Source organism: Columba livia, chromosome 2 (genome assembly GCF_036013475.1).
Source record: "Columba livia isolate bColLiv1 breed racing homer chromosome 2, bColLiv1.pat.W.v2, whole genome shotgun sequence".
Lineage (NCBI taxonomy): Eukaryota > Metazoa > Chordata > Aves > Columbiformes > Columbidae > Columba > Columba livia.
The window spans coordinates 124,444,443-124,458,721 of NC_088603.1; the positions used below are offsets into that span (position 1 = coordinate 124,444,443).

Consider the following 14,279-nt stretch of genomic DNA (forward strand, 5'->3'; position numbering starts at 1 on the left):
AGAAGAAAATTGTGATGGGGTAAATGAAGATTTAATAGAGACTTCTGTTTTGCTTCAGTCCAGATTTGGACAATGGCTTCTTTGCTAGGAGTGGCCACGTTGTCTCCCCTCTGGGACTCAGAACCCCAATGTTCAGATGCCCAAATGCTGGTGTGCACAACTTGACCCACAGCAGAGAGTCCTGAGGACTTGTTATGCTCATAGCTTCAGGTTTCTGCTTGAGGTATTTGCCAGTCTGTGTGACCGCTTTTGGCTCTCAAAGTTAGAGGATGTCTTACATTTCTTTTTGATCCTAAGAATGTTCTGTCACTGCTGTTAATTAAACATTAACTCACCTCTTTTCCTGAAGTAATGTTTCTAGGTTTATTTCTGTTTTCTATAATGGCAATGCTTTTGGGCAGTGTTTTGAGATTTGTACTAGGGACTACTAAATGGAAAAGCGTGAACCAAAAACCCAGCTTTCCTACCTTAGAAATGGAAACAAACTTGTATCTATGGCAGGCTGAGAGCAGAGTGGGTTTTGCAACAGCCTCTTTAGGGACTGACAGACTACCCCACTGTAGAGGAGACTGTTGACAGTGCTGGGTTGCACCCCCTACCTCTGTCATGGGGTGAAACTCTCCTTTACATGATTACTGGTTGCAGTTCCCAAAACTAATGACGTGTAAGTTTGAGCTTAGATCTGATGTATTTAACTAAGAGCTTTAACAGACCGCCTGTATTCTTCATGGGCCAGGCACTGAAATCCATAAATTGTGTTTGCATTCACAGTTACATTCTCTGTCATTCTGCAATAAAAATCTATATGTGATATAAAACAGTGTTAATCTATCACCTGTTTCTTTTTCCCTCCAAGGAATTTAACATCTTATCTACTCTGAAGCATCACACTGAGACCTGAGACAGTACCCAGTGAATTACTCTGTCTTTTGACTATTTGGCAACAAGTAAGTCCTGTTTATTCTAGTTGAGCATGTGTTTATATTTAGGACACCTACATAGCACTGCTTACATTTTTAATAAGTGTAGGGTTGAAATGTTATTTATTTTGGCAAAAAAAAAGCATCTTGCTGAAGACTGTTGACCATGAACTTTTTTTTATATATTAATATGAATGTCTTTAGGATTGGTTAACATAAAATATTCACCTTTACTGCTGACAAAATGTGGAGCTTTAGAGAAATACATAAAAACATTATATTGCTATCAAACAGTCTCTGAAAACAAAATGGGAATTAACTGTTTTGTTTTTCACAGTCTGTTTAGAAAAATGTGGGAACACTGTAATGCACATCATATCTTCTCTCCATACAGAGTTGTTATTTGTAGCAAGGGTAGAATTATTTGTTGTTATTTTCAAAAATATGTTGCATATATCCAACACTTTTTTTGGTGTTATTTTTTCAGTTTATACTAGTTCCTTGATTTTGAAGTTTTCGAAGGTAATTATAACCATGCTGGTTTTCAAGGAAGAGAAATTAATTCAAATTTTAGAAGTTGTACATTTGCAATTATAATTCCATAAACCCACTCATTTGTTTTCTATCCAAACTATTCCAGAGTAGAGGTTAGAAAACTTCCTGAAGTTTCTCTGAAGCAAACACCAAGTGACGTGCTGGTGAAGCCCAAAGACTGTAGCACCGTGACCATAACAGCACTGTACTGCCGCAGTCGTGTAGTACAACACTGCAGCATAAATTGGAAAGCAGTAATTTCAGTGATAATTCTGTCAAAAATCTCTGTCCATGTCTTTCTGCCTCTCCTAAACAGGCAGTGCTAAGGGAAAAGAGTGTTCCCAGCCCCTGCTTTTTTCAGTGTCTGTCTTCAGTGCTGTGTAGACAGAGACCTCATTTTTGTAGTGTTGTTTGTCCTTTTCCCAGTGGTGTAAGTAGTGTGCTGTTGCTTCCATGACTTTTACCAATCCTCAATCTGTGCCTAAGTCTAAAACTACCTACAGCCTTCTCAATAGGGGGAAATTATTATGCAGTGACACAGTGAAATTAAAACTCAGCGGCACTTCTGGAATAATACCCTGTTAGGACTGCTTACTCCAGAATACAAATACATTCTCCAGTTCAGTGTTTGGTTACTTCAGAAAAGGGCACATAGAGCTGTTCCATGCAAGCTTTTGCGAAAGGGCTTTGAATGCAGCATCTGGTTTTGGTCAAACTTGCTGTGTGTTGCTGGTCCAAAGGGACTGTGGCCGCAGCGCTCTGGGAGGGAGTGCAGCTTTACCCTTGTTTCACAATATTTTCCTTGGAAATTCGTAGCACCCAACTGACTCTGTCATCCACTTGTGCTGGTATTCCCCTACCCCTTCTGAAAAAGAGCTTCTTGTTCTCCTAATTATTACTGGTCTGTTTTGGGAAATATTATGTCCTCCTTTGATTTTTTGATGGCGGCTGAAACTGTTAAAATGTTCTTTTTTTTTTTTTTTTTTTCTTTTTTTATCTTGTAAATGTCATTATTGTCAAAGATGAAGACAGCAATCTAGAAAATACGTTGTAGTGTTTTTCGGGTATACAGTATTCTTCCTGGAGATTGAATCATTCAGTCACTAGCAATAGAAATTTGGTATTAGACTGACAAAGGACTAGAGGTAGTGAAATTCTCCTGGCTCTTGGCACCCTAGGTGAAAAGCATTTGAGAGTCCTGGAGAAATGCCCACAATTAGACAACTTTGTTGGTCATTGGATATTTGAAGTTGTTTGGGGCATGGAAACATTTCTGCTTTATTCTTACCCTTGAATGGATGTTCTTTCAATATCATGTAAAGATAGTTGCACAGTGCAAAAATATGATAATCTTAATAGACTGTTTGAAGATGGAAGGACTGTAATTGTAAGGACTGTTACCCTTGACATTTTTATAAGACTGCCAAATTATACAATAACAAGTATTTTATGAACTAGGATAAGTAAACAGCTAAAACATTAAGGCACTTGACATGCATTTAAAATAAATAGTAAAACTGAAAATATGTTAACCATCTGAAGTCTGTGTAATACTTTGAAAATGTAATATGGCTTTCAATGTCATGTGCTTGACACAGTATACAGTATTCTTCAGGAGCAAAATTCCTGACCAGTCACGTACATACCAAGGGAAAGATGTGTGAGACTATTTCGATGGTGTGCTATTTTTGCAATATACTACAAAGCTGCTTCTCACAGACACCTAGGTTTCACTGTATTCCCATGAGTTTTGCAAACCTTCTTCTAGGAGCACTCTGGACTTTTGAGTGTCATGTCCTATGTTTGCACATTTGGTTTTAATCTGCAAGTTATCTTTGAAATTGTACTAGTTCATGGTGGTTAAAAAATACCATCTCCTAGTTGTATTATATGTTCCTCTGGAAAGCAGCCTCTTAATAAGAATAAAACATGAATCTAATCCAGCAACTCTAGCAAGCGTTCCTACTTACTCTGAAAGAATAAGCCCATATGAGGAAGAACTTGTGTTAATGTCACATTTCTTCTCTGTAAAGGGGTAACAAAGTCAGGCAATATGCTTATTGCTCATTAGAGGTCAGCAGTGAAGCACAACAGAAAGGAAGAGCTCAGCAGTTATTTAAAGAACTCAGTTCTCTTCTGTTCAAACGTTATTTTACAGTTTTTGGGACAGGGAAAAAAAAATCTGGTTTCCAGATGTGAAATTTAAATATATACTCTTAAAAGAGATTTCAGGTTAAAATGCATGAGGATATAGTTTATGTACACTGGATTCAACATAAAAGTCGTTAATTCCTTGGTAATATTTATCTTACATTATAGTAGAGTATCCATCACTTGAATGCAAGCCAGATGGTTTTGCCAGCAAAACCAGCAGATTTATATTACACATTAAAGGTGTAAAAATTATCTCAGCATGCCTCCAAACAGTGATACACTACATGAGAGAAAGTCACATTACTGCCTTAAGGACAGAGTATGTGACTGTCATCTTCAGTTCTGACAACTCACCACTACAGAGATATGGTGAGTACAATCTAAATGTTTTAGATTTTATGACCTCGGTTCTGTTTTAATGTGGATGCCAAATGTGTAAATGCATGCAATATGACACTCACTAGTTCATCAGTGTCCCAAATGCACATCTGATTTTCCGATTTCAATATGCATCATTAAGACCTTTTTCCTCCAAAGCCCATTATGGCCCCAGTCCAAACCTCACCATCATTAAGACTTCACTGCCTCCTACTGACTTTTTCTCAGGACCCTGAAATAGTAGTCCCCAAGAGACTTGTAGTTCGTAACAGTGGAAATGGTGAAGTAGTTTAACAGTTTAAAAACAGCGCTTTTTAACATTCTCAAATAATTTATAAAATATGAAAAAAAAAATAATTAGTTTCTTTGCAGACATCTAATTCCAGAGTGAAGAATCACTGTGGTTTTCATTTCGGTCTCAAGGACAGAATTATTAACGTACTTAATCAAGTAAATTAGATATCATGCAAAGCTGAGTTATTTTTCAGGATTTAATAATGCAAAATCAATAGAAGCATTTACTACATTCTGGTGCTTTCTGAACACGGTGTGAGACAGTTTTTCATAAACCAGTTTTTCAGTACTCGGGATACTGTGAACGGCTGCCAAGGCAGTTCCTCATAAACTGCTCCCAGAGGCCTCTCATGTTGAACATCCTCCTTCCCCCCTGGCTCCTTTAGGTTTTGCCCAAAGCTTCAACTGAACATTTCTGCCTTTACATATAAGAAGAAAAATCACAGTCAGTGAGCACAAACATACACCTCTCTCTTATGAAAGTTCAGGGACTTATTTTACTTTTTGAAAAGTTTCTATGAGCTTTGAGGTGAAGACAGAAAGGGTGCCCTTAAGAATCCAAAAATCCGTCTAATGAGCTGGGCTCTTTCCTATTGAAATCTAAGCCTTCTTGATGGCTTTTTCTGAAAGTTAGAATCACCTCTAAAATGGGAATATTCCTTCAGTCAGTATCAGGGATATATACTCATCTCCGTCCACTGTCCTTTCCAAGCTATCTGGCTGTGTCACATTAATCTCAAAGTAAAGTGAATGGAATACCTTATTGTAATTTTTGTTTTTGAGAAAAATATAGCTTGTGTTAAACATGGTACATAAAATACCTAAAGAAATCAGGCATTCAAAACTGAATCTTGCTGTGACGGTCAGGACAGAGTTAACTTTATATTAAAGTATCAAAAAATCCATCAGCGTATTCTGTGTACTGTTTTCATAAGAGATGGTTTTGTTTAACAGATAGCAGCATTTTTACAGTGAAGTGATAAATGCCAATGAAGTAAGTCAAAATCAACTGCTTTTTCAAAAGAATCTCAGGGACTGTCTATGTCTATTTGGATGCTGGAGTTGGTCCTGTTCAGTGGAAGACAGCTCAATATGAAGGTTTAGTTGTGGAAACAAATGAAGTTTTAATTGTGGAAGCATCCTAGCAGGGAAGAGAGAACAGAGAAAATTGTTTGGGATTTGACCCAATAGATGGGCCTCAACGGTGGAAAATAAGTGTATATGTTTCTAGTGAAGTAGAGACTCCCCATCCCCATGAAAAATAGCTAGAATAAAATTGTTTAATTTTCATGTGATTCTGTCTTTCCTCCTGTCCTCTCTTCCTTTCAGGTGAGTAATGGCATAGTTGTGAGACTTTATAGACTTGGCCTAGCTGGTCATTCCTGAACTACATGACATACATGAAATTCACTTAGATAATGAAAGGGCTTAATCTCTGCTCTTCTAATCAGCCTCTCAGTACATTTGGGCACAATGTTGTACAGGTCCTGATTGTCCCCAGCATGTTTCCAGTTTTGTGGGCAGAACCTCTATGCAGCACATGGGGAGGAATGATGGAGAATCATGTTCTGCTTCAAGGCTGCTTTGGCTGTGCAGTCTTAACTGTTTTTAAGTTATAAGGGCACGTAGTGATTGGACAAGGGGTAATGGCTTTAATCTGAAAGAGGGTAGATTTAGATTGGATGTAAGGAAGAAATTCTTCATTATGAAGGTGGCGAGGCGCTGGAACAGGCTGCCCAAGGAAGTTGTGGATGCCTCATCCCCAGAACTGTTCAAGGTCAGGCTGGACAGGGCTTTGAGCAACCTGGTCTAGTGGAAGGTGTCGCTGCCCATGGCAAGGGGCTGGAACTAGAGGATCTTTAAGGTACCTTCCAACCCAAACCATTCTGTGATAACTCAGCAAATACAAGGCCACATTTTCTGCTCCACTAGATGTGACTGACCTGCATAGCCAGCTAGAGTTAAATTGGTTTGAATTGGCATTTGTGTTGCCCTTGTCCAGTGCTGCTGTGAGGAAAAGAAAGAACAGCACGTATAGCAGGGGAGGTGTTTAATTCTGCTCATCAGTCTCTTTGAATTAGTCTTTTTCTTTCTTTTGTGTTTTTTTTTTCTTTTCCTTAGTACTTAGAAAAAGGAGCAGAAAGGCACAAAGATAGTTTAATATCATTCTCCAGTATTTATCATGCTATACTTCTGTTGCACATGCAAAAGAAATGACTGCAGTGTAGTGTATTGATTTCCAATTTGCTTTAATCTAGTTAACAAGGGCAGTCCTAGCATTTGACTGTGGCAGCATGGAGCTTCATTCATTTAAATTGTGGAGGACATATATTCTGTATTTACCCTTATTTCCTAGTTTGAAGCATGAGGAAAAATTTTTTCCATGCTGGATTTCAACTTTCAGCACATTACAATATAATTTGATCTTTTATCCTTATTTCTTTTTTAGTGAAGCAGCAAAGAAAACATGCTTGTCTGCCAGAGAATTTTAACTCTGAGGTACTGCTGCAGGCCACACTAAAAAACCATTCTGGCTTCCCAGGGAGTCTGTGTTTGGCTCAGGGCAGTTGTGCTGTTGTTCTCTGCAGGAAATATTCCAGAACAATGGTCTAACATAGTAAGTGTGTTGCAGACCTTATTCATCCTTGCCTTGTATTTTGCTGGCACTTTCATCTATGTAAAATGATGTAAAACGTGCCATGTGTTGAAAATCCTGATCTGAAAACCCTCTGCACCAATGAAAGGTCAATTTTTCCCAACTGATTTGACAATGTAAGACCCAACCCAGAGGCAAAACAAACCTCATGCAAAACAGGAACGGAAAGAAACCAGAAAGTCTATTTAAGTATGTTCCTATTTGCATTATCACGTAACTGTCTATGGTCAGATGAGATGTCTGAATAAAAGACCATTCAACATTTTTTTTCCATTCTACATTCTTGAATGAGTATTTTTTATCTTTTTAGCACTTATGTGAAAACTGGAAACCTCAACACTTCAAGTGTTGTATGACACTATAGGTTTGTCAAATGTTGTTTCTGTCTCCAGTTATATTTCTAAAAAAACGCCCAGATCTGTCCCAGTTCCATTGCTACTTTTTCATCTGTTTTCAGGAAGAAAAAGTCAGAATGTAATACAAATGAATAGTTCTGGGTAGGTGATAAAATGGCCATTACACGAGCTCTTTCCTTTCAAAACTGCTCTACTGAACATGCAGGTAGCATTTCCTTTGTACATATAATCAGACTATGCTCAGGCTTATGCTCAGTAAGAGCACATTGAGGAATAAGATACTTTTTTCATACTACAGTGGAATTTGTTCTTCTAATTACTTCAGTAATTCTTTAAAAATTTAGTGTTTTTATTTCAAAAGATACTGACTTCACACTTGTCAGTCATCTACTTTAGCCCTGAAAAGTTTTGTCTGGACATATGTTACCTGTGAAGCAGAGTGTTGATCTTGTTCACCTGTACCATCAGTATCTTGCAGCATAGTATTACTTAATGATCATACCTTGGATTTACACCAAATGCCATTGTTCCATACATCTCTGAAAAGAAGTTCTACTCCTGGAATCTTTACTCGGGGATTTGGGGACAACAACTTTTTGAAAATTAAAACTGTGGGGTGTTGAGAACCTACACACTGGTCAGAAATATGGGGCAGTGAAAAGTAATAGGCAGTTTTGGTTCAAAATTCTTCATTAGAAAATGATTTAGAGCATGCCAAAAGTATAATATAATGGCATTGTAATTGAATAGCCCTGCAGGTTATATTTGTAACATTTATATTGCTAATAACTGCAAAGGGGCATAGTTATTTTTTGTTGACATGTTCATGATACAACTTCTTTGTTACAGTGGCCTTTTGCTGTATGAAGGTTGCCAGATCAGGCCTTTGTTTCAGGTGAATGCAACCTGAAGTCTTGAGAAGCTGCCAAGTGCTTATTTGAATTCTTAACACCGAGGTGATTGCAAATGCACTTTAATGCGTAACACAGATATAGTAACAACCACCCCTATAGTTTCAAAACTGCTCTTAATTTCAATTGTTATTTCATTCAACAGAGATAAACTGTAGAAGGACCAGAAACGTGATTCTTAGGCATCTGATTGGTTTCTGCAAAGCCCAAGCAGCTGGAGTGCTATTGCTACATAACTCATTCACAGGGCCCATTACCATTAGTCACACTAATGTCCGATTGCACCATTAGCTTAAGCAAACTCTTGATCAACATCAATTTAATTTTTCTGTCATGAATAATTGTTTCTGTGAAGGACAGGTGGCTGGCTCTCCTTGGCACAAGTCTGAGGGGGATGCTCCATCTCCATGTAAGCTTCTGGTAAAAGAATTAAAGATGTTTTGCATATTCTCGTCTGTGGTAGGGACAGGTTGTACAAAAGTGGGGCAAAATTAGTATATTAAATAAGAGCTTGAAAATCCCAAGTAATCTATATTAAGTTATGGTGGGCTAAACTGTGGACAGTCCTTTCACAGGTCCATAATATGTAGAGGTTCTCTCTTCTGTGGTTGTTGCATGACCTCTGAAAGCTCAAAAATTACTTATTCATTCTTGCCTCAAACAAAGAATCTGTAGAAGAATGCAAAGGACGAAGTGCTGCAAAGCACTGATTAACAGTCCATGCAGCAAAGGTTGGATGGCATTTTGGTGAGCAAAGCAAAGACTGCTTCCTATGGAGTAGTGCAGATGCATCAGGTACACTGTCCCGCAACTAATTCTGGAGCAGGACAGCTCTGACCAAATCTTTGTTCAGATCAAGAATTGGCATCTACATCTAAGTTGATTATTTTAATGTAGCTTGTTCCAGGCTGCACAACCCAAGTGTTAACCAGCAAGCCAGATGGGCAGTTTCTGATCTGTCCTGGGGGAATGTAATTGTTGGGTGATATCATTGGTTCAACCATGCTAAAAGAAACAGCATTGGGCTCATCAAGCAGGGATAGACTAAAATCATTTTACTAATGAATTGTGATGATAACCCAGATGTACTGGAACATCCAGCAACAAGGACCCATATATGAAATGCAACAGTTGGAAGTCCTTTGAGGTTTTCCTCTTGAAGTGTTGCTCAATTATCTGTGGGATAGTGACAGGCAGTGTAACTCCATGTGTTTGAGAAACCCAGAAATTAAAGAATGCTAATATTCTTGCCCATTTCCATTTAAGCTGATCCTTCTAGTCTTGGGGCTTCACAGAGTTGCTAGAGAAGGATTTTTCTGAGATTGAGGAAGAAGGAAGTGGTGCTAACAGAGGAATATTTCACAAATGCAAAATTCCACCCTTTGAGGGGAAAATACGTTGGATTGTGGATTATGACAGTGTCCCAGGATCATAAGTAAGAGGTTAGAACACATCGTAGCAGTGCTAAAGTAACTTAAAACTATGAGATTGATGAGATCTTTTTATTGAGAAACACATGAAGAAAATATTTCAGCCTGTGTTAGACTGAGTTCACGAATAAAGGTTTCAATGTGTATCACTGTGTATACTAAGCAGTGTAAATGGGTACTACCAGTGTATATACGCTTTCTAAGTAACTTCTTCCCTCATGTCACTGATGTGGTATTTCTTTGACTGAACCTTCCCTTTGGGAATCTCCTTATTTTACCAAGAAGAAGCACTCTTAAAAGAAATATTCTGTGCTAAAATACTATTCTATCTATTGCAAAATAGACTTTGAAGTGAAATTTGAGCTTTTTCTTTGTTTGGGCTGCAGTTTTGTGTCCAAGCATTCAAAAACTGCATCAGCTGTGCTTTCTGTTAAAAGACACCTACAAAAATAGCTAAGAGAGAGAAAAGTGTCAAGTTAGCATTCATTTAGCTTTCACAATTTTCATAACAAACCTATAGAGAAAATACGGACCCTTTTATGATCTTATTTTTCTTCACTGTGTTTTCATTAGTAGCCATAGGAGTCTTTCAAATTCACGAGGGTAACAGATGACTGATTCCTCAGTGATGCAGCAGAATAAATCTGTTGTAACCACAATTAAAGAGAAAATGTGTTCCACACTGCCCATGCAGTAGGCATTAAATATGTTACACAGAGGAAGCAGACACCTTATTGATTACCAGCAGTTCCCTAATAAATTGAGATAATTAATTTCTCCTGAGCATCTTGCATACAGATGTAACTTTAAACCTGGTAAAAATATTTTTAGAGTTCATAATAAATTGCTAGCTTCTGTTTTTAACATTTTCAAAGTACTTTTTGGCTATGGTCTTCTAATTAAAATAGCCTTGAAAAAAATCAATTTCCACAACTGAATATGTGTATCTCTCTTACAGCTAAATGAAAGGTTTTGGCTGGAATCACATCCTTCTGAAGTGAGACCCATTGGGAACAACCAGTAAAAAAAAAAATCTCTTTATGTCCCTGCTTTACAGGTTTCCTGACCTGTTTGAGGACAATGAAGGAGGCAAAAGTTCTCATTCCCACACCTTGACATAGCAATGGAAAGCTCTGTCAGTATTGAGGGATCAACATTATTTGTGAGGATACCCAGCATCCCTCTCAGCACTTGATGTTCTCTCCAGCCCTTGGATAATAAGACTGCTGGGACATGCTACCAGCGTGGTTTGCCTGACCCATACAGTTTCTGCAGCAGGAAAGCACAATTTCATGCCAAGGTATGCTGAAAAGCCATAGATTCTGGTGGACTTCTCACAGGCTGAGAGCAGTAGATGCTGTGGACATTTTTCATCCTGGTTTTGGTTTGTTTTTCTTAGCTGTAGGAAACCAGATCCACGAGGAGGATCTGTGTGTTGTGTGGCAAAGGAGGGATCCTGGCAAGGAGGGCACCATGACCACATGTGGTATCTGTTTATCTTAGTGCAAAAGTGATGAGCTCCATGCAATTCTAGGACATGAGATTTTCTTTTGCTCTCACCATATTTAATATTGTCACCATGAAATATTAGGCAGATAGATTTTATCTCCACAGGCTCCTTTGCACTGGGACATTTTAATAACAGCCTTAAATTCTGTGTCTAGAACAGTTTCCTTGAACTTATTCCTCCAGGCTTTTCTGCATCATGATGGCTACAAGAACATAGCTAGCTGTCAGGAAATAATGACCCAACAAAGAGGCAGCTAAAAGCAAAGTATCCACTTTCATACATATATATCTATATATATATATATGTATATATGTATTTAATATATGTAACCTCTAAATTTGACAGTATATTTTGCATCTTTCCCTATATATAATCCTTGTAGCACTGTTGTAGGGGATTGCTGCTTTTGCTGCATTCTAACTACATTTGTTCATGAAATGAAATGTTTAGATCAATACAACCACAACAATGAGCTTGTGTACATGTACCTTTATCAATAGAGCTTTTATTAATGGGATTAAGTTTGCTGCTGCGAGAGCTTTCTACACAGTTGCTCAGCAATTGAGCTGCTACGTTGTAAGTACATGGGAACTTGTCATTGCAGTCATCTTTTGTGGGAAAGTTTATTCTATAAAAGTGAAAACTTTGGGTAATTTCTTACTTTGGAAGGAAGTTTTGGTTCTGTAAGAGAACTGACATCACATCAGTGATTCCCCTGTGGTTTTAACACTTTACTAACTCATTGACAGAGCTCTGAATACCTCCAGCATGGGTACTCAGAGGCATTTCCAGGAGATAACAGTCGACGTCACTGGGCCTGCTCAAAACATAAATCCTCTCTGTGGAAAATGGTAGAAGTTTGCTCCTTAGAATAAATGTTTGCAGTTTGCTAAGTCAAGAAATCCAGCTGTAAGACAGCTTCCAGAAGCCTGACTTCCAGATTAGCCTTCTGTTTTTGAAAACTTGGCACACAACTTACACTGCCCTTTGTATTTGTTCAGCTTTTACCAAAACTTGGTCATAAGACACCAGCAGTGATGAAGTCCACTTTCAGACAGTGTTATATTCTCAGTTTTAACATCAGTAAAGATGTGGAACCTAAAGCAGAGAGTTTCCAATCCAAAACAAATTCACAGAATCACAGAATGTTAGGGATTGGATGGGACCTCAAAAGATCATCTAGTCCAATCCCCCCACTGGAGCAGGAACACCCAGATGAGGTTACACAGGAAGGCGTCCAGGTGGGTTTTGAATGCCTCCAGAGAAGGAGACTCCACAACCTCCCTGGGCAGCCTGTTCCAGTGCTCTGTCACCCTCACTGAGAAGAAGTTTCTTCTCAAATTTAAGCGGAACCTTCTGTGTTCCAGTCTGAACCCATTACTCCTTGTCCTGTCATTGGTTGTCACCGAGAAGAGCCTGGCTCCGTCCTCGTGACACTCACCCTTTATATATCTGCAAACATTAATGAGGTCACCCCTCAGTCTCCTCTTCTGCAAGCTAAAGAGCCCCAGCTCCCTCAGCCTTTCCTCATAAGGGAGATGCTCCACTCCCTTAATCATCTTTGTTGCCCTACACTGGACTCTCTCCAGCAGTTCGTTGTCCTTCTTGAACTGAGGGGCCCAGAACTGGAGACAATGTTCTAGATGGGGTCTCACCAGGACGGAGTAGAGGGGAAGGAGGACCTCTCTCGACCTACTAACCACCCCCCTTGTAATACACCCCAGGATGCCATTGGCCTTCCTGGCCACAAGGGCACAGTGCTGGCTCATGGTCATCCTGTTGTTCACCAGGACCCCCAGGTCCCTTTCCCCTATGCTGCTCTCTAATAGGTCATTCCCCAATTTATACTGGAATCTGGGGTTGTTCCCACCCAGATGCAAGACTCTACACTTTCCCTTGTTAAATTTCATTAGGTTATTCCCCGCCCAACTCTCCAGCCTGTCCAGGTCTCGCTGGATGGCAGCACAGCCTTCTGGCCTGTCAGCCACTCCTCCCAGCTTAGTGTCATCAGCAAACTTGCTGACAGTGCACTGTATTCCCTCATCCAAATCATTGATGAATATATTGATGAATAATACCGGCCCCAGTACTGACACTTGAGGCAACTCCACTAGATACTGGCCTCCAGCTAGACTCTGCCCCATTGACCACGACTCTCTGGCTTCTTTCCTTCAGCCAGTTCACAGTCCACCTCACTACCCAGTCATACAGACCGCACTCCCTCAGTTTAGCTGTAAGGATGCTGTGGGAGACTGTGTCAAATGCCTTACTGAAGTCAAGATAGACCACATCCACCACTCTGCCATCATCCATCCACCTTGTTATGACCTTGTGAAAGTCAATGAGGTTGGTCAAGCATAACGTCCCCTTGGTGAAGCCATGTTGACTGCCCCTAATGACCCTCTTACCCTTTATATGCCTTGAGATGGCACCAAGGATAAGTAATAGTAGTAGTAGTTTCTTTTGTGCCCTTTCAAGCCAGCAGGAATGGGTTTGCACCCCACAATGACACCTGAAATGCTCCATAAAACTGGACTGTCTCATGGTATGTGCTGTATAAGCAGAGTCCTGAGAACTAGATACACTGAGGTGACCAGAGAAATAATAAGGTCACAGTTGGGTTTGAGTTGAGAGGTTGGCCAGTATGTATTTTAATTGATTTATTTATAGAAAAAAAAATCCCTGCCCCCCCCCCCATCTTCCCCCGAATTTTATGCATTTAGATGTTAGCTCATATTTAAAATATTTTGTTGTAAATTTTGTTGAGTTTTCAGTATGGTGGGCTTAGTTGTTTCCTTGATCTGTTGCATTTGATGAGTCTGTAACATTTGTTGCTGACACTAGGTGTCACACTAAGAATGTTTCTGTTTCTGGAAAGAAACAAAAACTTTCGCCAGTAAAGGAGAGTATGCTCTTCCCAGGCTTTCCTTCTCTCACTCCGAATGCTCGAAGTCAGTAGGAGTTTTTGCATTGATTTTTGTGCAGTTGAGTTTGTGCTCTTGATGCTTACCTTGATTCACTCCTTGGAGAACTGCAAGATATGGACACAAACTGCCAGTTGAATTCAGACCTGTTGGAGAACGTCCAGAGGAGGCCACAGAAGGGGTCAGAGGGCTGAAACACCTCTCCTGTGAGG

General features: G+C 39.4%; 1 long non-coding RNA gene across 9 annotated transcripts in view; it reads left to right on the forward strand.

The window, feature by feature from the left end:
* Window positions 1-14,279, forward strand: part of LOC110361685 (uncharacterized) — a 58,341-nt gene that overhangs the window by 16,977 nt on the left and 27,085 nt on the right. For 4 of the 9 annotated variants that reach the window (XR_010470584.1, XR_010470590.1, XR_010470588.1 and 1 more), the window contains 2 exons: window positions 857-947; window positions 10,691-10,933. This is a non-coding gene — a long non-coding RNA (uncharacterized LOC110361685). Of the gene's footprint in view, window positions 1-58; window positions 224-856; window positions 948-1,560; window positions 3,669-10,690; window positions 10,934-14,279 lie in introns of those variants that run through there. The other 5 variants (XR_010470582.1, XR_010470583.1, XR_010470585.1 and 2 more) reach the window with 3 other exon arrangements.